This window comes from Borostomias antarcticus, assembly GCF_949987555.1.
Source record: "Borostomias antarcticus genome assembly, chromosome: 19".
Classification (NCBI taxonomy): domain Eukaryota; kingdom Metazoa; phylum Chordata; class Actinopteri; order Stomiiformes; family Stomiidae; genus Borostomias; species Borostomias antarcticus.
In genome coordinates this window covers 18,423,607-18,445,490 of record NC_140252.1, presented here as the reverse complement: position 1 = coordinate 18,445,490, position 21,884 = coordinate 18,423,607, and positions in this window count along the sequence as shown.

Here is a 21,884-nt window from a genome sequence, read left to right as displayed (position 1 = left end):
CCGGAGCGTTGGGGTATCCTCATCCGTCAAAATGTTCTGTTTCCGTCGTCTCTGCTCCAGCCAATCAGGGGTCAGTATACTCACAGACAGACACAACTGAAGAAAAAATAAATAAACAATGAAGAAACAAATGACTACAAAAAAATATCCAAATGTAAAAAGAGGAAAAAACGATCTATATACATAATTATATATATACATAAATCTATATAAATGATCAACGCTGTATTCACTTCCGACTGTCAAGTAAGTGCAAAACAAGATGGACGACGCACCTGCAGTGGGGGGGTGGAAGCGGGTTGGCACTTCTGCTCCAGAGTCACAGGATGTGATGTCATAGTGTCAGGATGTGATGTCATAGCGTCAGGATGTGATGTCATAGCGACAGCCTCCTCTATGCAGAGAGCTGCTGGGAAGAAGAAGAAGAAGAAAAAAAAAAAACGCAAGTCATTCCGATATTCACTGGATCTACTTTCCTCCACGCTCTTAATAGACTCTCCTCATGGAATATCATTAACTGTACCTGTTCTTAATTTCTCACTCCCGTTGTCTGTGGTTGAGTTTTGCTATGTCTGTTTTACTGGGGGGGGAAAAATCTGTTTTTATTTTTCTATCGCTGTTAATGATGTAATTTTATTTTAGTCATGTTCAGTATGTTTTTTAGTTATTGTTTTTTTTTCCTGTGGCTTTTATGTAGAACTCCTATTAATTTTATCATTTAAAAAAGGGCTGGAAACAAAATGAGGGCATGGATATAAAAGACATAGCGTTAGATTTATCATTCAGAATAAAACGCCAATATAGAAACATCCCATCAGATTCCACAGACCAGATCTCAAGCGGCAAGACTTGCGACCTGCAGCTCCCTTTACAGAGACTTCTGCTCCATGTAAATGCCTCCCACCTTCTTCCTCACTGTAATGCCCATCAGCACCCACCTCCTTCCTCACTGTTATTCCCATCAGCACCCACTGTTTGGCCTGTTCTGTTAGCGTGTCAGTATGAATGCTACCTAGCCCAGTGTACTGCAGTAACACACTTGAGGTCCGTTAGACCATTTTATTGTCCGAATGGACCTTTGAACCCGGAGTGCTCGTCACCGTGGTGGTTGTATACTGTACACAGAGGTATTCAAAAGCCTATTATGTTTTCATACTGTATATGCACTAAATATATACATATGTACAGTCATTCACGCAGAAGTCATACATTTGGAAGAAATATATTTTCATTGTTTTTCCCTGACACTAATGCCCATTAAATGTGTGTGTGTGTGTGTGCGCGTGTGTGTGATCCGTTCATATTTATTTATCGAAGTGCAAGAGATGCTTCTTTATGTTCGGTGTGTCAGAATGGTCTCATTCTGTTTCTGTTCCCCCTCTGTGTCTGTCTCACACAGCCAGCGTGTCTCTCTCAGCTCTGCCAGGCTGTTACCGTTAAGCTGTACATAGGTAAATAGTTTGACAATCTAAGACCAACTGGAAAGTACGTTTTCGGAGAGTTGAAGTGACACAAGAGGACAGCGGCCATATTTTTTCTGACACCAAAGAGTTACTTTAGCTTTGGTCCATTGTGTCATTTACTTAACTTGGCATTCCAGGAGCCGTGCTAATTGAAATAGATACAGATGAGGGCCTGATTCCATTTTGTGCTGTGGACCCTCATGGCATGGTGCAGCCCAAGGCCTTGCGGTCTGCTCAAGAATCCATCACCGGGCTTGATTCCATACCAGTACTCGCGCCCATCACTCAGCCCTTGGTGACACTTGGAGACGACCTTGATCTAAAATTACCGGATAGTTCAAAGCAAAGCGACAGTGACATGTTTAAGAGGAACAAAAGCCTACAAAGGGTGCAAGTTACGGCCGTAGGTTTTCGGAATGGAACTGACCCATCCTAGTCCCACTATAATTGTACTCATGGAAGCGCTTCATCACGGCGATGCTCAACTCCATAGACTTCTCTTTGTGTCATCCTAAGTTGTAATATATTCTTTGATTCCTTCTTTGCTGTATAATTGACAGGGTCCTTCCTGAAATAACTAGACCAATCTGTATTCAAATGTTCTGAAAACGTCGTGACTAAGATGGTCGAGCATCAGCAGGCCACCTCTGGAATATGGAGTCGGGGCCGGGGCATGTTCAATGTTCGCACACATGCTTCAACTCCCTCGCTCTCTCTCCCTCGCTCTCTCTCTCTGCCTTCTCTCCTTCTCTGCTGCTGCTGGCTGTTCCAGTTGCTCCATTGGTGATACTACTACTACTACTACTCTACTACTACTACTACTACTACTAGGCTACTACTGCTACTACAGGTTTTGGTCTCCTTCTCTGTGTTAGGTATGCACTGTTGTCTGGATGTCGATAGGTAGCCCTGCTTTATCCTCAAAGAGAAGAGAAAAAAAAAAAGATGACTTCAGGAAAACTACTAGTCTATGATTGAGGCTCCCTCCTTCTAGCTCTCCTTCTGTTTTATTAGGTTTCTCTATGATTTGATCTGGTCTGTTGATTGAGTCCCCCCCCCCACCCCTTGCCATCACTTCAGTGTGAAGCAGTGTTCCTACCCGGTAATGATTCACAGACATTTTACATTTAAGAGGGAGTGTCTGCCGCCACATGCCATCATCTGTCCTCGATTTAACACTTATCAGTGGGTTGCAGTATTTTTCTCATTGTAGCCAATTTTCTTGTACAGTTTTATGCAAATTTCACATGGATGTTTATGACTTTATCTGCTGCCACAAACAATTTAGAAATGATGTAGATAGAAATTACTGTGCAATGGAAAATAAAAGTGGAAAAAATGCATCCTTTTGTGGCGTCTCATTCTCCCTTTCCTCTCTCAGGTGGATAGTGCTGCCTTTGAACACAGACATTTTGGGACTACAACAATTGATTCACTTTTTATATGTTGTTCTGTGTTCAGTGATTTTATACTATGATCATATGTGATTAACCATACTGACCAAAAATGTGGTAAACCATACTGACTATGAATGTGGTATCATAAATGTGGTTAACCGTACTGGTCAAAAATGTGGTTAACCATAGGCCTACTAACCATAAATGTGGTTAACCATACTGACCAAAAATGTGGTTAACCATACTGGTAAAAAATGTGGTTAACCATGGTTAACCATACTGATCATAAATGTGGTTAACCATAGGCCTACTAATCATAAATGTGGTTATTGTGGTTAACCATAGCCTACTTATTCTAAACCTACTTATTCTAGCCAGTAGCTATGGTCACTGACTAATCATCTGCAGTAGCCTCGCGTGCGTGTCAGCTTGCTCACCAGCGAATGCGCGTTCACGTGAGGGGCAGCCGTTGGCCTTACTTTATAACTTAGTGGTCATTTGTAGGTATAAAAATATAAAAATACATTAGGCCTATCTTCTTTGTAGCATGTTGTTACCACATTACGACTTAAAAGCTCATGAACACACCGGAGTCGGAAGACCGACTTCACAACTCGGGAAATGTGACCAACTGAGGAGCACCTGAATGCAGCATAGTTTTACCGGCCATATGGAAAAGAGATTCGTTCTCTATCTCTCTCTCAAATGGCTATTTTCTCTAGTGAAACGTAGCTGCTGGACTGTTATCTTTGTCGTGCCACTTAACAGCCTACTGAAATGGTCTACTTGGGACTAACGCTACACATGGCTGGCCTGCTGGTGAAATGCTTTTTGGGATTCGTCTTCGCGTCTGCTCTTCAATGCCAACGAAAAATGTGCCGTTAATAGGCTCTGTGCACCAGCTCCACTACTTCCTGAAAGTCACTTGGCATCTTTATTTCCTGTCCTATATGATTGGATTAAGTGATTAATCAGGTGTGAGGCAGACCCAGCGCACACCTGATTAATCACTTAATCCAATCATATTGGACAGGAAATAAAGATGCCAAGTGACTTTCAGGAAGTATTGAAGCTGGTGCACAGAGCCTATAACGAAGGATCAAGTGGAGCCATCGAGACACCTTGCAGACAGTGGTGGTCCGTCTGGACCACGGCTATGGCACCAGGGTGAGGGTGAGTAGGCCGAACACCCCCCACTGAGCAAAGACACGTTTAAAAGACGTCTTTTAGATATCTTTTTTGACTTTTTCGGACGTCCAAAGACATCCAATTAGGAGCCAGAATTAATGTTTTTTTTAGACGTTCAGATATTGAACCCGTTCTGCACGTCCACAGACGTCTTAGAGGGGTCCAAGCCAGACGTGTGAATATTGAGGGGTCCAGCAGACGAACACACGGGGTTCTGGACCGACGGACGTTATTAAGACGTGATCTGAACGTCTCCCTGACGTTGTGTGTTTGCTGGGCCACGATTGGAAGCCTTGATCTGTTCAGACACACTGATAATGGATTCTGCGTGCTTTGGCACGCACGATGTACCCGATGTGGTCAGCCTAGTGAAGATATCGGTTCGCACTAATCGATCTGTTTTCGTTGGCGATACTGTGAGGCTGCAGCTCAACCAGGAATGGTGGTAAAATGGAAAAGAGACGGGATTGCGTAATCAAGGTCACGGCAGGGTCAAGGACCGCCATCCTGGCCTAGGGTAGGCTACTAGAGATGGTAGTCTCTGAAATGTGGTTAACCATACTGACCATAAATGCGGTAAATCATAGGCTACTGACGATAAATTTGGTTAACCATAGTCTACTGATCATAAATGTGGTTAACCATAGGCTACTGACGATAAATGTGGTTAACCATACTGACCGCGGTAAACCATAGGCTACTGACCATAAATGTGGTTAACCATATTGATCATAAATGTGGTTAACCATATTGATCATAAATGTGGTTAACCATATTGATCATAAATGTGGTTAACCATACTGACTGAAAACATAAGCTCATGAGACCAGCCTAGGAAGGACCTGCCTATTCTATTAAACTATTGCTCAGATGTAAAACCACGATCAATTATGCATATGAATTAAGTGGCAACCATTATACATCCATAGTTATTGAAGACAGAGGTTATATGCCCGAGGGCCATGAGTGGGGATGCTGTCTTAGTGGTTTATATATACAATAGATCCATAATGTTGACTTTTACACTCTGTTTTACATTGATCATTACACTTGATGTTGACAGTAAGATAAGGCTAGGCTTCTTGTAGACCAGGACCAAATAACTTATTGAAGATCATTTTAATTACTTAGCGTTCTTTTACTTATCTTTTAATTACCTAAACTTGCTTGTTTGTGGCTGTCACAATTCAACCAATGGGCCAGGTCCCAAAAAGTACAGGTAGCACTACAGATAGATGGCACTAGATGGCAGTAAACACTCATGAATGGATTAAGCTCATTCAATTCCATTTGAGTACACAGTTACCACCAGGACCTGCCGCTTGCTAACTGGAGGAAGCTCCAAGATCACGATCTGTGATGGAACTGACCCCGTCGGGCCACCGTACCTCAGCAAGGTTAGGAGGTCAGGACCCTCAGGTTGCTCTCACCCTGAGCACTTTGAGTTTGTTGTGGTCTTTCATTGACCGTGCATGGACGTGGCCCGGAAACACAAGCCGGTATTGATCCCACCTAAGTGACTGAGCAGTGGGTCTCGGGTTCCTCTGGAGCCATTAGCCAGGTGAAGGAGTGGTCAGTGGCCAGCGTCGCCCCCTGCTCTTCAAGGACATGCATCCATACAAAAGCTTGAGCTTCAGTCTGTTCTCTCTCTCTCTCTCTCTCTCTCTCTCTCTCTCCCTCCTTTTCATCTCCTCCCTTCCTCTCTCTCTGTCGCAAGATTCAAGATTCCTTTGTCACATGTCACAGTGAAATGTCTCTTTTTCTATCTTCACCTCTCTCTCTCATTCCCTCCTTACCTCTCTCTCCCTTCCTCCCTCCCTTCCTCCAGGCTCCTGCTGGTGACTATGATAATTGGTCTCACCTCAGATTTCCTCAGTTCTGCTCCCTCTCTCAGTAATGGCGGCAGGGCGTCTCAGGGTCACTGAGTTCAGCCTGGAACTACAGGACAGGACCGCGCTGTCATGACGACGGCCTCAAACCGTGGAGTGAGCGGGAAAGGGGAGGGACCTGCCGATCTCTTGATTTCCTGTAGGTCGGGAGATTTACGCAGTGATCACTCATGTAGATTGCATCACCGATGCGGTGGACGGCCTTATTTAGCATGCTGTGGAATGGGTGACGCAGCAACAATCCGAAAGGCGATGGATCCTTTCAGTGACTAAACCTCAGCCCTCAGCCTGTAGAATGGGTGGGTGTGGGTTTTTATAGAAAAGGCGTGTCAAGTCAGTTTTCCTTATAAATCCCTATACAGCCTCCAAGGAAAACGACACTTAAGAGGGTTGGTAAATAAAGACTTATCTTCATTGGACCCAGTCAAAGTAATTGGAGGAGAAAAAGGAGAAAACCTTTGATCTTCTTCTCTGAGGGCTAGTCCGTGTCATCTGTATTGAGGATTGAATTCCAGTAATTCCCGTCGGCACGGGGAAAAAAACTACAATATGTTGACCGTAGGTTTATGATCAATCTAACTAAAAGCCAATATTAATTGATAGTCCTGTTGGGGCTGTTATGTTCTCCCGGCGGATCTATAAATCCTCTGTGCCCTCCACGGGGAACAACGGGAGGGTTTTAAATGGGCGTTTTTGAGGAGCGCCGTTGGGTTCGGTTATCGTAGAGACGCCATTAAAGGGACGGTTAAGAGTCTATCGGCGAGAGCAGCACTCCCCTTTCTTGTTTTTCGGCCCAGTGGACAATCTCGTTTTCTCTACCCCCTGTCGCCTCTCCCTCCCGTTGCCACTCTTATCTCCCTCGCTCGGCCTTTCTTGCTATAAACGGTATAAGTGGCTGCTTTGGCCCCCGAGGCCCCGCGATTGTCTCTTTATTTTAGTTTTTTGATTAACATTGCTATCTATTTAATTATGTAGTGATACAGGAGAAGAGACGCAATGTAATAGCAAAGAGTATTTCGCACTCAACAAACTTGGCTCTGATTCTGGACAGCCTCAATTCAGTCCCTGTTTTAAGCGGCCATATAGGAAGGAGGCTTCACGTTAACTTGCTTCATGTTAGTTCACACCCCAATAAAGACCGCTAACGCTGGTTAGCTGACAAATATGGAGTCCTCTGACTGACACTAACCTAACTCTAAAGGCAGGAATCTCTGTATGTGTGTCTGTCTCACGATCTATCTCTGGCACTAGTGAAGTTGATATGCGGCAGGTGTATTGCTCCGGACCGAAGGAGACGCAGTGTCCAGTGTGAAGTAGTTGTCAACGGGCATTGCACTAGTTACAGCATGAACAACGTTACCCTGGTAACTGATGCTTCCATTAGGAAAATACGAATGTCCTTCAGATTTGACACCATTAACGATCATGTTTATATGCAGAATTCATGTTTTCAAGTGGGTTTTGCGAACTCTACACCCCTCCTTAGTGGGGTTGGAGGTGGCTTGTTTTTCACTGTAGCTAATATTTTATTTACAGTACCCAAAAATGAACAGCTAAAAACTAAATTCATATTTTGATTAGGTGAGGACAAAAAGGGGCTCTCCATCAAGCATAAGAGTGTGTGTATGTGTGTGCGTGCGTGTGTGTGTTTGTGTGCGTGCGTGCGTGCATGTGCGTGTGTGTGTGTGTGGTTGGGATTGGGAGCGCAGAGGCAGGATGAGAGAGTGAGCAGGGGAGCGGGGAGAGGAGGAGAAGTGTTGATTTGTTCAATTTGACTGTTGCCATGAAGACATGGTCATCGAAGAGATGTTGTAGGCCTGTTTCTCTCACCTGGTGACCCTGTTAGCAGGAGGCAGACACGCACACACACACACACACACACACACACACACACACACAAAGCCACCTCGTTCGGCAAGCCACAGTTGCCGAGGCTAGTTGCCAGGGCGACCGGGAGTGTAAACGACCCCTCCATGTCCGCGCGGCAGGGCTCCGCATGTCTGGAGCGAGCGGAGCGAGAGAGGAGAAGGAAAAGAGGAGAAAGATGGAGAGAGAAGAAAAGAGAAGATCCTCCCGCTCCAGCAGGCTTATGACAAGCCATTATTCACCTCCACTTAAGGCGTAAAGCAACCCTCCTTAGTGGAAGAAAAACGTCTGTTTGAATCTCCACGGGGCCCGAGCAGTGTGTCCGTCTTCCTGTCCAACAAGCTAATAGCTTTTTTCCTTCCCTAACAGTTTTCAGATTATTCTCCGAGCCCCTCGCCTCTCCCTCTCCTGATGTCAGCGGATGTTACCTCGCGGTTCGCTCTGACCCTGTCAGGAAATGATGTAACGGATGAAAATATGATAGAATTACGAGTGCATGCGATTGGCGGATAAAACACTGACTCCGCCCCCTCTGATGTATCGGGCGCTTTCATGAACCGCCTTCTCCTCGCCCATTTTCATATCTTAAGTCATTTGTTACAGTGGGGACAAGACGGATAAAACAATGGAGAATTGCCTAGTCATAGCTTCATTGGCGCCGGACGCTTCCGCTCATCGATGCACAGATGGGGCTTTGTTTCCTGTGCGGCGTGTGAGTGTGGTGCTGAGGAACAAACCGCAGACCACGTCATCCAGGACTGTCCGATATACCGGACACCCAACGGAATGCGTGGCCTGACGGTTGTGGATGATGAAACGGTGACATGGCTCCTGGAGGTGTGCCCGGATATATAGCCCGGGTGACCCCCTCACCCAGGCTCGGGGTGGTAAAATAGAGTCTGTGCCACTTCGCCGCCCAAGCCGGTGTTCTGAGGGCGTATCGACGGGTCAGAATTGGAAGAGTGACAGGTCGTAGCAGCAAATGAGAGACGCTAGCCCAGGTTAGATGGGCGGGGTATACCTATGGGTGGGAGCGCCTGATCGCGAAAGTCGTTACTGAACCCGTTTATGAATTAAGTCATTCTCTTGGTGGACATCATTGATAATCACCGACAATCCACTTTGCGTTTATTCTACATAAGTAGACTACCCTATTCTACAATCTACTGTCGATGTCAAGTCACTTTTGCTAATGAAGGCAGAAGTGACCGTTTCTGGTCAATGCTCATTGGAGTAGTATATTGGCCTGTATTTCATTACAGTTACATTCTGTCCTCACAAGTAAGGAAAAGTGTGTGTGTGTGTGTGTGTGTGTGCGTGCGTGTGTGTGTGTGAAACCCCGCAGTGTTGAACTGCATCCAGACCAGTGCTTTTCACCTCAGGAGGAGCGTGTCGAGTGTGAAAACCACTGCGATGGAAGGATTGCGACCGGCCGGCCTCTGATTGGTCAGTGACGGGCTCTCCTCTCTCTGCCCTCGGGTCATCCACTCAGCCGGAGACGGGGACACGCACTGTACAGTACCAGGGACACAAAATGGCCGACCTCCAAACCCCCTTTGCCTGCGTGACCGATTTCAATTTGCTCTAATCACTGGTTTGGAAATACCACGGCGGTGATAAACACAGATTGAGGTCCTGTGTGTGTAATTAGGACAGGCTCTGAAGCAAAGTTTCATCAGTCTGGCTCTGTGAGCCATGACTAAGCAATACTAGACCTCCAGCCACAGAGAGATCAGATAGGCACCACACTTTCTGACTGGCTTTATTCTCTCCATATCACTGTGCCGATGCCGTCGTCATGACAATTTAGTTGAGAACACAGTGTTTTGAAATATGCTGTTTTGATTTGATTTTATATGTTGATTTTTTTTTTTCATCCGCTCACTATCTAACCAGAACCAGAACCCAGATTGCTCAGTAATTCCTCTTTGGCAGTCTTTGTTTATGGCCTTACTTACTTACGGCTTGGCTCCCTCGGGTCCGTTAGTGTCGGCGTTAACGTTAACCATATCAGACGCTAAGGAAATTAATCCATTGTAATTAATGACAGCAGCTCCACTGCAGTCGTTGCGTCACGTTCGATGCCTGCGTCCGACATTAGAGAATCACAGATGTTCTTTTTTATTTTTTTATTTTATTTATTTAAAATAGGGAAGCACATATATGAATAAACATTTAAATAAATACATACATGAATGTAAAAAAGCCAGATATAGCCAACAGGCTCATTTTCATCTGTAGTCCCTTGTAGTCAGGTTGTTGGCAGAATAAATTAAAAAAATCGCAATACATAATTCACAATACACAATTACAAACACGCAGTACATAAACCATAGCAGAGTCCACCTGACCTAAAACGTACTCCATACAGTAACAAACACATAAACACCCCTTTTGATGGACGCCGACAGTTGACGCTGACGGGCGCAGCGGAGCCGAGGGGGTTACTGTACACGACCCGAGCTCGGCGCTTTTTCAATCAGCGTGCACTTGTTGTTCATCACTTAGACTGACCTTCATGCCAAATAGATTTTTGTGTGGGTGAAGTTACAGTAGCTATTAAAAGCAGATGAAATGTGGTATATTTCTGCCCGGACTCCCTCCCCCCTCCTCGCTAATGAACAGTGCTCTGCTTGGAGAGAGAAGCCATTTTGATGGACATGATTCCAATTTGCGGGATGATTTGATTTGGCCTGTTTCTGAATGCTTGGAACATCTTGCTTGTCAAAACATATTATGCGGTTAAAAACGAACGACTTCGGACCCCTTGGAAGGGGACCCTTTTGATTATGCAATGCATGTCTTTTTTTTTTAAATCCTAAAATGGATCAATGTTTAATGGGCAGTTTTAAAGCTAACCCAAGCACTACACACAATCTGCCCAGACTGCATGGGATGGGCTACTCGCTCGGCTGTGCCACTTTGATCATAATGCACTTTAACTCCACTTAGGAAAGTTTAAGGGCTTAGTCTCCTTTTCCAGGAAGAAATAAATACGTTGTTCCATTGCTGCTGGGTATTTATGTACTGTATCTATCATATAGCTGGAAATTGAACTGAGTTTCCTGTTTATAGAAGTAAAGATATCCTAAGAATCTCTCTCTCTCTCTCTCTCTCTCTCTCTCTCTCTCTCCCTTCCTGTGGTGCCTCGAGATGGGTCTTCTTGATGAGGAATCATGATGTGCTCAAAACACACACACACACACACACATACACACAGACAGAGTTTTGAGTTTGTTGAACTATGTAAACAGTCGCTCGGTGCGCCGTCATAACTCCCACAAAGGTGACATCTCTGTCACCTCAGCGACAGTTGCTTCCTCTGTTACCATAACAAATCCATCGCCTATCAGTCTTGTACGCCATAATCTGTATTTAATAATGCAAGCAGATCCTTTCAAACATTTGGTCCCAGTTAATCATTAAAAGCTGAGGCATGATGCATGTTTACAGAAGGCAAACAAAGCCTGTTCTTTGTCCATCTGGTCTGGGGAGACGCACAAACTGATCAAGCTGAGGAGGAGGAGGGACCGCTCTGTTGTCGGGGGCAACCTCTGGACAGCCTGGAGGCAGTGGTGGAGAGGAGGATGAGGGACAAATTGAAGGTCAACCTGTACAACCCCTTCCCTCCCCTCTATAGCCATGTTTCCATCCACTTGTCAATCGAATTATGTGAAGATCGCAAAAAATATGAACGCGAATGAAGCCGGCGAACGTGCGTTTCCATCTAAGAGCTTTAAATCGGAATTCATTTGAAATCTAAGAGTCTTTTATCGAACGAGAGAAAATCCAACAAGATCGACAGTACAAACTTTTTGACGATTTTCATGACTTTTAATCGAATTTTACTGTTTCCGTAAGGCATTTTTAATTCGATATAACTTAATTTGCATAAAACGTGTGGATGAAAACATGTTGAGCTGTGGCATGTGGGGAGCACCGCCAGCCACATGCTCCTCCCAACCAGGTGTAAAACAAGAGCGGTTCAGGTGTTCCTCTGTGCCAGCAGCTGTCAGACTCCAACAGGGCCTGATCCCCCCTAACCTGACATGGGAAAGCTCCATTGGAAACTGTTTGGAAAAGGGCAGGCACTCTCAAAAAGATACAGGCAGGTGGATGAACTATCTGTCTATCACCGTCTATCACAGGCTTCCTGCTGTTGTCGTATCTAAACCACGTCCGTAGCTGCTAGTAGTCCCAGGACGCTGATCAGATTGCTATTCTTGCACTTTGCTTTCAGCACTAGATTATGCTCTTAGTTACTTGTTTTGGCAAAGTAGTAGTACATTAGCTTTTCCTACATTAAATGAAATTATTGTAAGTCGCTTTGGGTAAAGCGTCAGCTAATTGACTGTAATGTAAATGTAATGATTGGCCCGACTAAATTCTGTTCAGGTCCAAACGGATCTCTGGAGCTTTTCCAGACTGATCTGCGAAAATCACAGATCAGATTGACCTGTCTGCCTGTCTGCCTTCCTGCCTAAATATCCTTCCTTCCTTCCTTCCTTCCTTCCTTCCTTCCTTCCTTCCTTCCTTCCTTCCTTCCTTCCTTCCTTCCTTCCTTCCTTCCTTCCTTCCTTCCTTCCTTCCTTCCTTCCTTCCTTCCTTCCTCCCTCCCTCCCTCCCTGTAGGCCATGGATGCATCTGAGCCAAGACTACCATTGTTCATAGCTGAGGACAGAGCTTCAGAGAACACACACAGGTCTGTCCTTAGTTCCAGAGGCTCCCCCTGTGTCCTGTCCTTCATGCTGCAGACACCACCTCCTCTGAAGTCCTCTCAACGGCTCGTCCCTGTGCCCTGCTGTCCCTAGTGCCCTAGTGGTGCAGACACCACGGCCTCCTCTGAAGTCCTCTCAACGGCTCGTCCCTGTGAGGCGGACCCTAGTCCAACGCCCCCCTTTGTGGGATCCAACGGGAGCAATAACTATGCATGCTTCTTATCTAAGCCACAGGGACCCCTCTCGTCTGAAAGAGCTATGTGTGTGTGTGGGGGGGGGGTTGTTATTTCTCTTTGATGTAAACCCAGACTCATCAGTCCAGATTGTAAATGTCTGTACTTCTCAGCGGGGCAGGGCCTGTCCCGCCTGTAAAGCTGTATACCATTAGTGATAATTGAATCCTTGCGATTCGCTTAGTCACAGATCATCGCTGCGTTGGAGTCTCATTTAGTGTCAGCGAAACAGGCGATATGTCTGGTCTGGTCGGTAAGCAGTGGGAAACGGTTTATCTCATTTAAATGAGTCGACTGGTTCTGGGTAGCTACGGTACTCTGCTCTGCTGGTGTACTGTACTGTCTGTCGTTGAAGTACCGTGGTCTGATTTGTACAGTAGGGGCCATGCGCCAAGGGACCTCTTCATGCTGTACATGATGTTACTGTACATGGTGTTTGGACACTATGATGTTTTTTTCACATTTGCATTCAACATCAAAAAAGACTCTTGGCGGGGATATACAGTATTTGATGATCTTTCCATCTTGTAGGTGTGCTAACCTCTCTGTTGGTATAATTTCATTTAATTTGAAACCTTTATACTCCTTAAGTATCTTCAGTCTATTGACTGAATTGAGATATAGCCTTTGGTCGACATTTGCCTTTGCATTCAGAGAGATCGTACGGTATTATACCTCAAAAGGTACAGTAGGTTGAAAAACGTGTTTTGGCAAAACATTCTTAGAGAGATTTTCTGTTACATACCAGAAAAACCTGTTTGTGGGCAACACTTTGGAAATCCATTGTTCACAACAAAGTTTACAGAGGCGTGAAGACCTCTTACAAAGCCACCATTGAATGGACAGACGGCATGAGACGGTGACCTTTCATCTAGCTCCTCTCGTCAAAATATCAACAAGTGGAACTACAGTAGAAGCCTGTATTCAAACCCGTCCATCCTCATCCGCCCAGGCAAGACGAGCTGTTCCAATTCTGGACCGTAACTCGCTGTTTGGACGGCCGGGGGCGCTTTGAGGTCGGGGAAAGACCTGCAATTACACAGGCCTCGCTTGTCTACGGGTCACAGCGTAAACAGTGATTTGGAACAGCACGGCTGGTCCCTCGCTGTGTTGTGTTGACACTCGTGCCATTCCGAAGGAAAGAGGCTAGGGAGGGACATATGGAGGACGAGGAGGAGGAGGCAGGGAACACTAAATTCACTTTTATTGTCTTTCTCTAATCCTTTCGTTTTTAAGTTCAAAAGCAACGTTGATGTTATTTTCCCCATATTACACTCCTTTCTACTGTATTATCAAACACTTTATTTCACTCTAGTGTTTAACAGTTTTTCTTGATTGCTTAAACTATTTGTATGAAACCAGGGTTCACACGGCCAACTCTGTAACGCACATTATACAACAGCTTGCTCAAACCGCGCATTCTCATTGGCCGAGACACATTCGGAGCCGTGCCAATAACCACAATATACCAACGGGCAAATCACCAGTAAAGGTATCACTCCGCAAACGCTGTCAGCTGGCGTTAAGTTGCCTATAGCAACGGTATGCAAGGTCGTGGCCAGAAGGGGTACAGCTATGGCCGATGTAGAAGGATGGTAAAGGCTAGTTCCCATAAACGCAGAGGCCATTTAGGGTTAAGGTAAGGGCTAAGTTAAGGTTAGGGTTAGGTTTAGGTATAGGGTTGGGTTAAGGTTAGGTTTAGGGTTGGGGTTATGGGTTTGACTGGTCTCTGCAATTAGGGAACCAGCCTTCTACACAGACCGTAGCTTTACCCCATCTAGTAATGGAGAACTATTTCGGATTGAGGATTGATGAAAGCAACGCAGTTTAGTGAAATTGAGCACCACAAACCCATCGTTTTCCAAAAGATATTTACCGCTAGCGCAGAGCTGTTGTATAAAAGCAATAACACACCCGAGGTCGTGCTTTATTGTGGTTATTGGCACGGCTGTGCTGGCTACAGTTCTCGAGCTGCTCTCTTGTGCCTAAGACCGCAGCACAGCCGAGCCAATAACCGCTATAAAGCACTCCCGCTTGTGTGTTATTGCTTAAGTAGATCATCAAAACACCAACATTTTTTGCAAAACAGTATTGATTTCTCATTGAGTACAAACACAATCCAAATGGAAAACACTTTCTTCTCTTTGTTAAACAAAAAAACCAACAGAAAACCCAGTTCTCAGTACTCGGCATGCTTTTACAAAACGCTGCGAGTCAGACACAATTCGCAAAATTCAACTGTGTACTGTTGAGAGGCTGTTGAGAGACTACCATGAAAGGCTAAACAGTACTCCTGTTACAGTCAATGAATACATCTTTCACTATCTAATACCACGTTTTTATGGACTGACCCACCAACCAACTGACAGAGTGAGCTAAACATTTTCAATATGGCTGAATCTGCTTGTGTCTTGTCTAATTAGTGAATTTGTTGCAAATCAAACTGTATGTGTATAGCACATTTCATACACAGAAGCAACACAATGCGCTTTACTGGGAGCAAAGGGTGGATGGACAGAGATCCTACCCCTACATTTTACAGAGGGAAACAAAAACCAGACGATTGAGCAAAAGCTCCTGGAAAATGCTAAGTCGGCTAAGAACATTTCCAGAGCAATAAACATTGTTAGCTATCCCTGTAGTCCATAATAGGATATTTAAGTGTATCATATAATAAGGCACAATAAGCACTTAGCAGACAGGCTCATAAAGAATGTAGAGTGAACTAGGTAAAGCTGCTAAGCAGAAGTGGGGAGACGAAATCAGAGAGCCAAGAGTAAAAAGTCGGGGGGGACAGCTGGACACGAGGATGGCAGGGGACCTCTCCGGGAGCCATGGGGAGACATTAGGAGGACCTTGACCAGGAAAATTGGGGGGGGGGGTGCTTTCCAGGACCTGGTTAGAGTATGCAGTAAGAGGGAGAGACACTAGGGAGGAGGCAGGCAGGCAGGGTTAGTGGCTGTACTGGACCTCTACAGCAGTCATGGTTCTACCAGACCCAGTGTGGTGTGCAGGTGACAGAGGGACATCTACTGGACCTGGTTAGAAGGTAGGAGAGAGAGGCTCTAGGGAGAGGGGAGGTAGAACAGGGTTAGTAGCACGCAGAGCCACATAAGCAACACACATTTTCACCAGACCATGCCAGTTGCTGGGCAACAAGCATTTGTATACATCTATATATACACACAGTGCGTAAGGATATACACCAATGTATACCAAGGATTCACTACAGGCTTCCCCTGTATCGAGGTCCTGGCTAGTGATTGCAGGCGAGACTGTAAAGGTCTTAGTTTCTCACTTAAACATTTCCACTGTTCCAGCCCTTCTTAGGCTCTCTGGCACCTTGTTCCAGAGGTCGGGGGGCATAGCAATTGAAAGCTGCCTCTCCGTGTCTCCTGGTCCTGGCTTTTGGAACTGTTGGGCTGTTGGGCTGTTGGGCATGTACCTAAAAAGCTTGCCTGAAATGTATTCAGGTGCGTGACTGTGGAGAGATTTAAAGACTTAATATAATAATTTTGACATCTATTCTAAAACTGACAGGTAAGACTAGTGTGATGTGTGCCCTCCGTCTAGTCTTAGTGAGGACTCGTGCTTCAGCGTTCTGTATCATTAGTATTTTAGAGAGAGTTCTTTGGTAGGCCAGACAGTAGAGCATTGCAGTAGTCCAGCCTGCTTGTGATGAAAGCATGCATTAGTCTTTCAGTGTCAGCCTGAGAGAGAAACAGTTGCACCTTGGCAATGTTTCCTAAGTGATAAAAAGATGTCTCGGTAATATTGTTGATGTGGGTTTCGAAATTAGGATCTGAGTCAAGTATGACACCGAGGTTTTTATTCTACCTGTAGGTGTCATGAGCAGCAGCTGTGTTGTGGGCGGTGAAGAGCTGCTAAGGTGTGACATATCTGTGGACCAACCGACAGAGCGAGCTGTAGAGCTGGTCTCAGTTAAAAAGCACGACATTTACTCTTATTTTACTATTGTTTGCCTGATATGTACTAGTACATGTGTACACATCTAATTGATCAGCTGAGCACTGCCTATAAGTGGTCTACATGCCTGTCAATCATGATGAGGTATAAAAACGGCAAAACACAAATACCACAGAATACTCAGCAATACTGTGACTTTTTTTGTCTTCCATACTGTGACTGTTTGAATTCTGTATACTGTACATCATGTATTTTACAGTACCATGGTCATGAAAAAAAAAAAGAAATCCTACAAATCCCATTTCCAATTACCCAATCAGAACATTAGAATGACAGGATGTTACTAGTATTTAAGGCCAAGGCCCAGTGATGAGGATCGATCGTGAAGTGAGGAGAGAAAGATATGGCTCCGTTTCAAAGAGAGCAGAGGACGAGGAGGGGAGGCCAGAAGAGGACAAGAAGAGAGGCTGGGATAGGAGGAGGAAGAGGAGAGGAGGGCAGGGACAGGCTGGGAGAGGAGAGAGAGGAGAGTTTGGGAGAGGAGAGAGAAGAGGTGGGAGTACTGAAGTCTCAGATGAAATTTGAGCCAATGATAGACCATGTGATCAATCATGCCTTATCAATGACAGAAGCAGGCCTGAGGATACAGCCCAATCTGCCTCGATCAACTGTGGCATCCATTATAAGAAAGATAATACTGTATCACTTATCTATAATACAGTTATTATGGCTGAGTGGCACCATTTGAACATAACATTATTTTTTTTACTACTGTAACTGTAACAGCAGACAGTCTGTTCTCCAGACTGGACAGAGGCCCACCCCCTGGGGGTCATGGGAGACCGTTCACTACAGAACCGGAAACAGAACCTGCTGAGATGACAAACAATTCCATTTGTCTGAGGGACATTCAGGAGGGGATTCTCCAGAATCATGCCATCTTCAGGGACGTTGACCATGTCAGCATCGCCACTATAGACAGAGGCTTGCATACTTGATTTTAACTTCTGGAAGGGACTTGGATCTACAGACTGAACTAGAATTTAATAAGTATATATATTTTTTACTCTAATGGGTAGTGCTAAGTGCTAGTCGTCAGTGTCGTTGTGAAGCTGCTTTGATTCTATTGTTCCGAATCGCATAGTTCCATGATATATAGTATGCCAAAAAAGGATGTAGTATGTCCCAATACCTAGTGTGTCACATGCAGTATGGGAAAAATACCAGGATGTCCTACATTTTGCAATATGCAAGCAAGCAGACTTTTCTGGCAATTCTGACCCACAATCCATTGCACAGTGGAAGTTACATGGCATGTGTAGTCGTGACAGCTGTGGAGCCAGAGTCCTGAAAAGGAACAACTTCTGGAAACAACTAGTTCCTTTCCAGAGGAATATGTCATGAGGCATCCCAACAGATGAGTGGCAGCAGAGGGCAGTTCCTCCTACGGAGAGCACCAGAGAAGAAGCCTACAGTACGTCACACCTGGGCCTTGTTCTGGGGGTGGGGCTTTCCATCGCTCCCTACAGATCAGGGAGGAGCCTGGCGCTCAGGAGCGAATGGAAGTTCTCTACCTCCCACCACACTCAACCTTTCACAACAATAATTATGTTCAGCCTAATGACGGACTGTACATGGTTCATCAGCCCCATGATCGCATGCCATGCCACTGCAGGATGCCATGGGTATCTCCCCAGAGGACTGCCAGGGGTGGATCAGTCATGCACAGAGGCTCTTCCCACGATGCATTGCTAGGGAAGATATCCACTGTGATGTGGGTGAAAACATGTGACCAAGCAGGCAGGAGAGAATGTGACTGATATTACATGTGTCAATAATTTTGCTCATTTTTGTTAGTTTGGTTGTTAGATTTTTTCCCCCCATTGTACAATCCAATCATGTATTTTGTTTATATTGTAATGTTCAGTTGTGTTGCCTACATGTAATCCAGAGTTTTATTGGGTTTTTGAGTGCAAATATTCTTTACTTGTTTACATAAAGCGATAGCCATCAGCAACTATAGGCTAAAATAGGCCTCTTTTTCAGAACCCTGTTAATCCCGTGCTGTAAAGGAGTTGGGAGACGGAGGACATCCCTGTTGCATTCCTGGGCTAGCTGCTACAAGGCCTCCATTAAAGATTCAGGGACTGCAGGATGCTGAGCACGGGAGAAGCTCTCCTGTGATTTATATACTGTACAGCCGTCAGTTTCATCAGACCGAAGGGAAGGGGGGTTATCTGAGGCCATTTATAGGTGTCGGAGGGATGTGAAATGTTTTTCCTGTTGGGTTACCACAGGGCAGAGCAGGGAGAGAGACGGGGCAGAGCAGGGAGAGAGACAGGGCAGAGCAGGGAGAGACAGGGCAGAGCAGGGAGAGAGACAGGGCAGAGCAGGGAGAGAGACAGGGCAGAGCAGGGAGAGAGACAGGGCAGAGCAGGGAGAGAGACAGGGCAGAGCAGGGAGAGAGACAGGGCAGAGCAGGGAGAGAGACAGGGCAGAGCAGGGAGAGAGACAGGGCAGAGCAGGGAGAGAGACAGGGCAGAGCAGGGAGAGAGACAGGGCAGAGCAGGGAGAGAGACGGGGCAGAGCAGGGAGAGAGACGGGGCAGAGCAGGGAGAGAGACGGGGCAGAGCAGGGAGAGAGACGGGGCAGAGCAGGGAGAGAGACGTGGTCGGTCACATCCGGTGGCTGAACCGGATCGAGGGAGCGTTGCGGGTTCGACGTCTTATAATGGAGGTTATTCACTTATAATGGAGGTTATTCACTTATAATGGAGGTTATTCACTATTGTGTGATTATGGAGGGGGTAGCTCGACCACCTTGATATGGGTTGAATGTAGCTTTCCATGATATTACACGCTTTTATGCTGTCTAGAAAGGTCCTACTCACACACGGACGGCATTAACAGAGGCCCGCTGAACACATGAGGAAGTGCTTTTGTTCTTTATGGCCGTGCCACTGTGAAATATTGAGTACTAGTCTACCCACCTGTGCCATTTCCTTATTCACAACCAAAGAGCCATATAACGCTGCCACCAAACCAACCCATGATATGCAGAAGTCATAAAAGGGTTTGGACTATAAATGGTAAGGCTTTATACTTCCTCCTTCTCTCTCTCTCTCTCTATCCTTCCTTCTCTCTCTCTGTCTCTCTCTCTCTCTCTCTCTCTCTCTCCCCCTCTCTCTCTGGGTGTGCAGCATAAGGTCTAATTAACATGTCTGGGCTGCAAATTACACTGGTCTCCCGCAACAGCAATTTGGGCCGGGTAATAAAACAACACAGAATAAACCAACTCAGATGTTTAGCGGGCGACTGTAGAGAGGAGAGCAAACAAGGAAGATGTACTGGAGCATAACTCTGGTCCATAAAAACAGCAACCGCTAAACACACACGGCTTAGTTCTGCTTTCTCACTCAATGTTCCCTCGCACAACCCCGAGAGTCTCGGTTCACACAGTATAATTGGTTAATGAACGGTTTGGGGGAAGGGAGATGTTATGGAAAAACAAATTTACCGTGCGTAAAGTGGCCGTGTTCTCTGAACATTTGCTTTTGCAAAAGGTGTTCCGTCTCTGGAAATTCCATAGGGTTCCGACTGTCTCATTTCGGGAGGTTTAATCGACTGTTGGCAACTGCTGGCGTTTCCCTGGAAACTGTGATTGGGAGAGGGGATTTGGATGGAGGCTGTCGAGTGTAGAGAGGAGAAATTGTTTAATGCCTCGGGGATTAGTTTGGACTATATGAGAGATAAAGCGAATGTAGGTCAATTAATTTTATATTCTTCATGAAGGACTCGGTTATCGCAATTGGCAGTCAAATACCGTCACCAACTTGATCACTCTTAGGAAAATGAGCGCCGTTTAAAGATCCTTTAGAAAAGCCAGTAGAAACAGTAGAAAAGCCCTCTGTAATGTACTCTGTACTGATACAAATGGTTCTATTTAGTGTACAGTAGATCCCAGAATCCAGTCCATAACATTCCATCAGTGGCGTAATACTGCATTCAGTCTGTCATGCCCGTACCCTGTCCATAGCAGGCGCTGTCTCCAGACGGTGTGAGGGCTGTGAGTCGGGAGGAAGTGGAGTCTGAACACACAGATCCTCCACTGGCAGACGACATGCCTACGGAGCCACATGGCCTTTCTCCTCTGCTCTGATTGGGGCTCTCTACTTTCCACATCTACTGACCTACTGACCTGCTGTATGAGGCGATGAGCAAGGAAGAGACGTGTCTGGATAAACCACACCAGATGGACAGTGAAGAGGCCATCTTTGCACCATCAGCTTCTGCATGATTGTGACCGCCACTGGAGGTTTGGTCCTGATGTCTGCAATCCTCTAAATGACTAAATAGTCATATTTTGTTGTCAAAATCCATGTCCTACTGAATCTTTGAATTCCTTTTTCTCTGCTTAGTGATTTCAGGTGTACCAACATTCACAGAAGAAGAATCTTCTCTTTGCAGATGCATGGCACATCATTTGAAAGCTTACAATTTACACTTTCAGTCAAATCTCACAATTGTTTACATAATCTGTAAAAAACAACAACAACAACAACTGAAAAATGACCTTGGCAGACATCAGGACCGAACCTCCGGTGACGGTCACAACTGTGAGTCAGTTAGGCCGCTGACGCCTCTCCAGAAACGCACTACAAAGAGACGTTAAGAGCCACCATCATCATTAGGCCAGTCGAGGCGCTCGTCTGGGCTGTTAGCCGCACCCCTGCTCCTGGCAACCGGGCGGCCATGGACCAGGCGTCCCTCTCCAGCCCCGCCGGGAGCTCCAGCTGGGACGCTGCCGGCGCCACGGTCCACACCTTAAGTGCAGAGTGTCATTTTTTTAGTCGCTTGGTGCCGCTGAAGTGGAAAATGGATGTTGTGTGTGAGGGTGGGGGGTGGAGGGGGGCGGGTCGATGTGGAGTCTGACGGTACCAGGGTGGTTGCCGTGGCAACTGTTGTCTCGCCGTCAATAGTCTGCCGTGGTCGCGTCGCCAAAACGTCTATTTTCACCCGCTGCCACGAGAGATTCTGTGGATGCGACCCAGGTGCCGTAGGGAGCTTCCATGGGTTAGAATGACAAGAGGTGGAGATGGGTTTTGTGTGTGTGCGCTGTGTGTGTGTGTGTGTGCTGTGTGTGTGTGTGGGGGGGGGGGGTACAAATACTTAAGAGATACATACCCTGTGTGTGCTTACGCTCA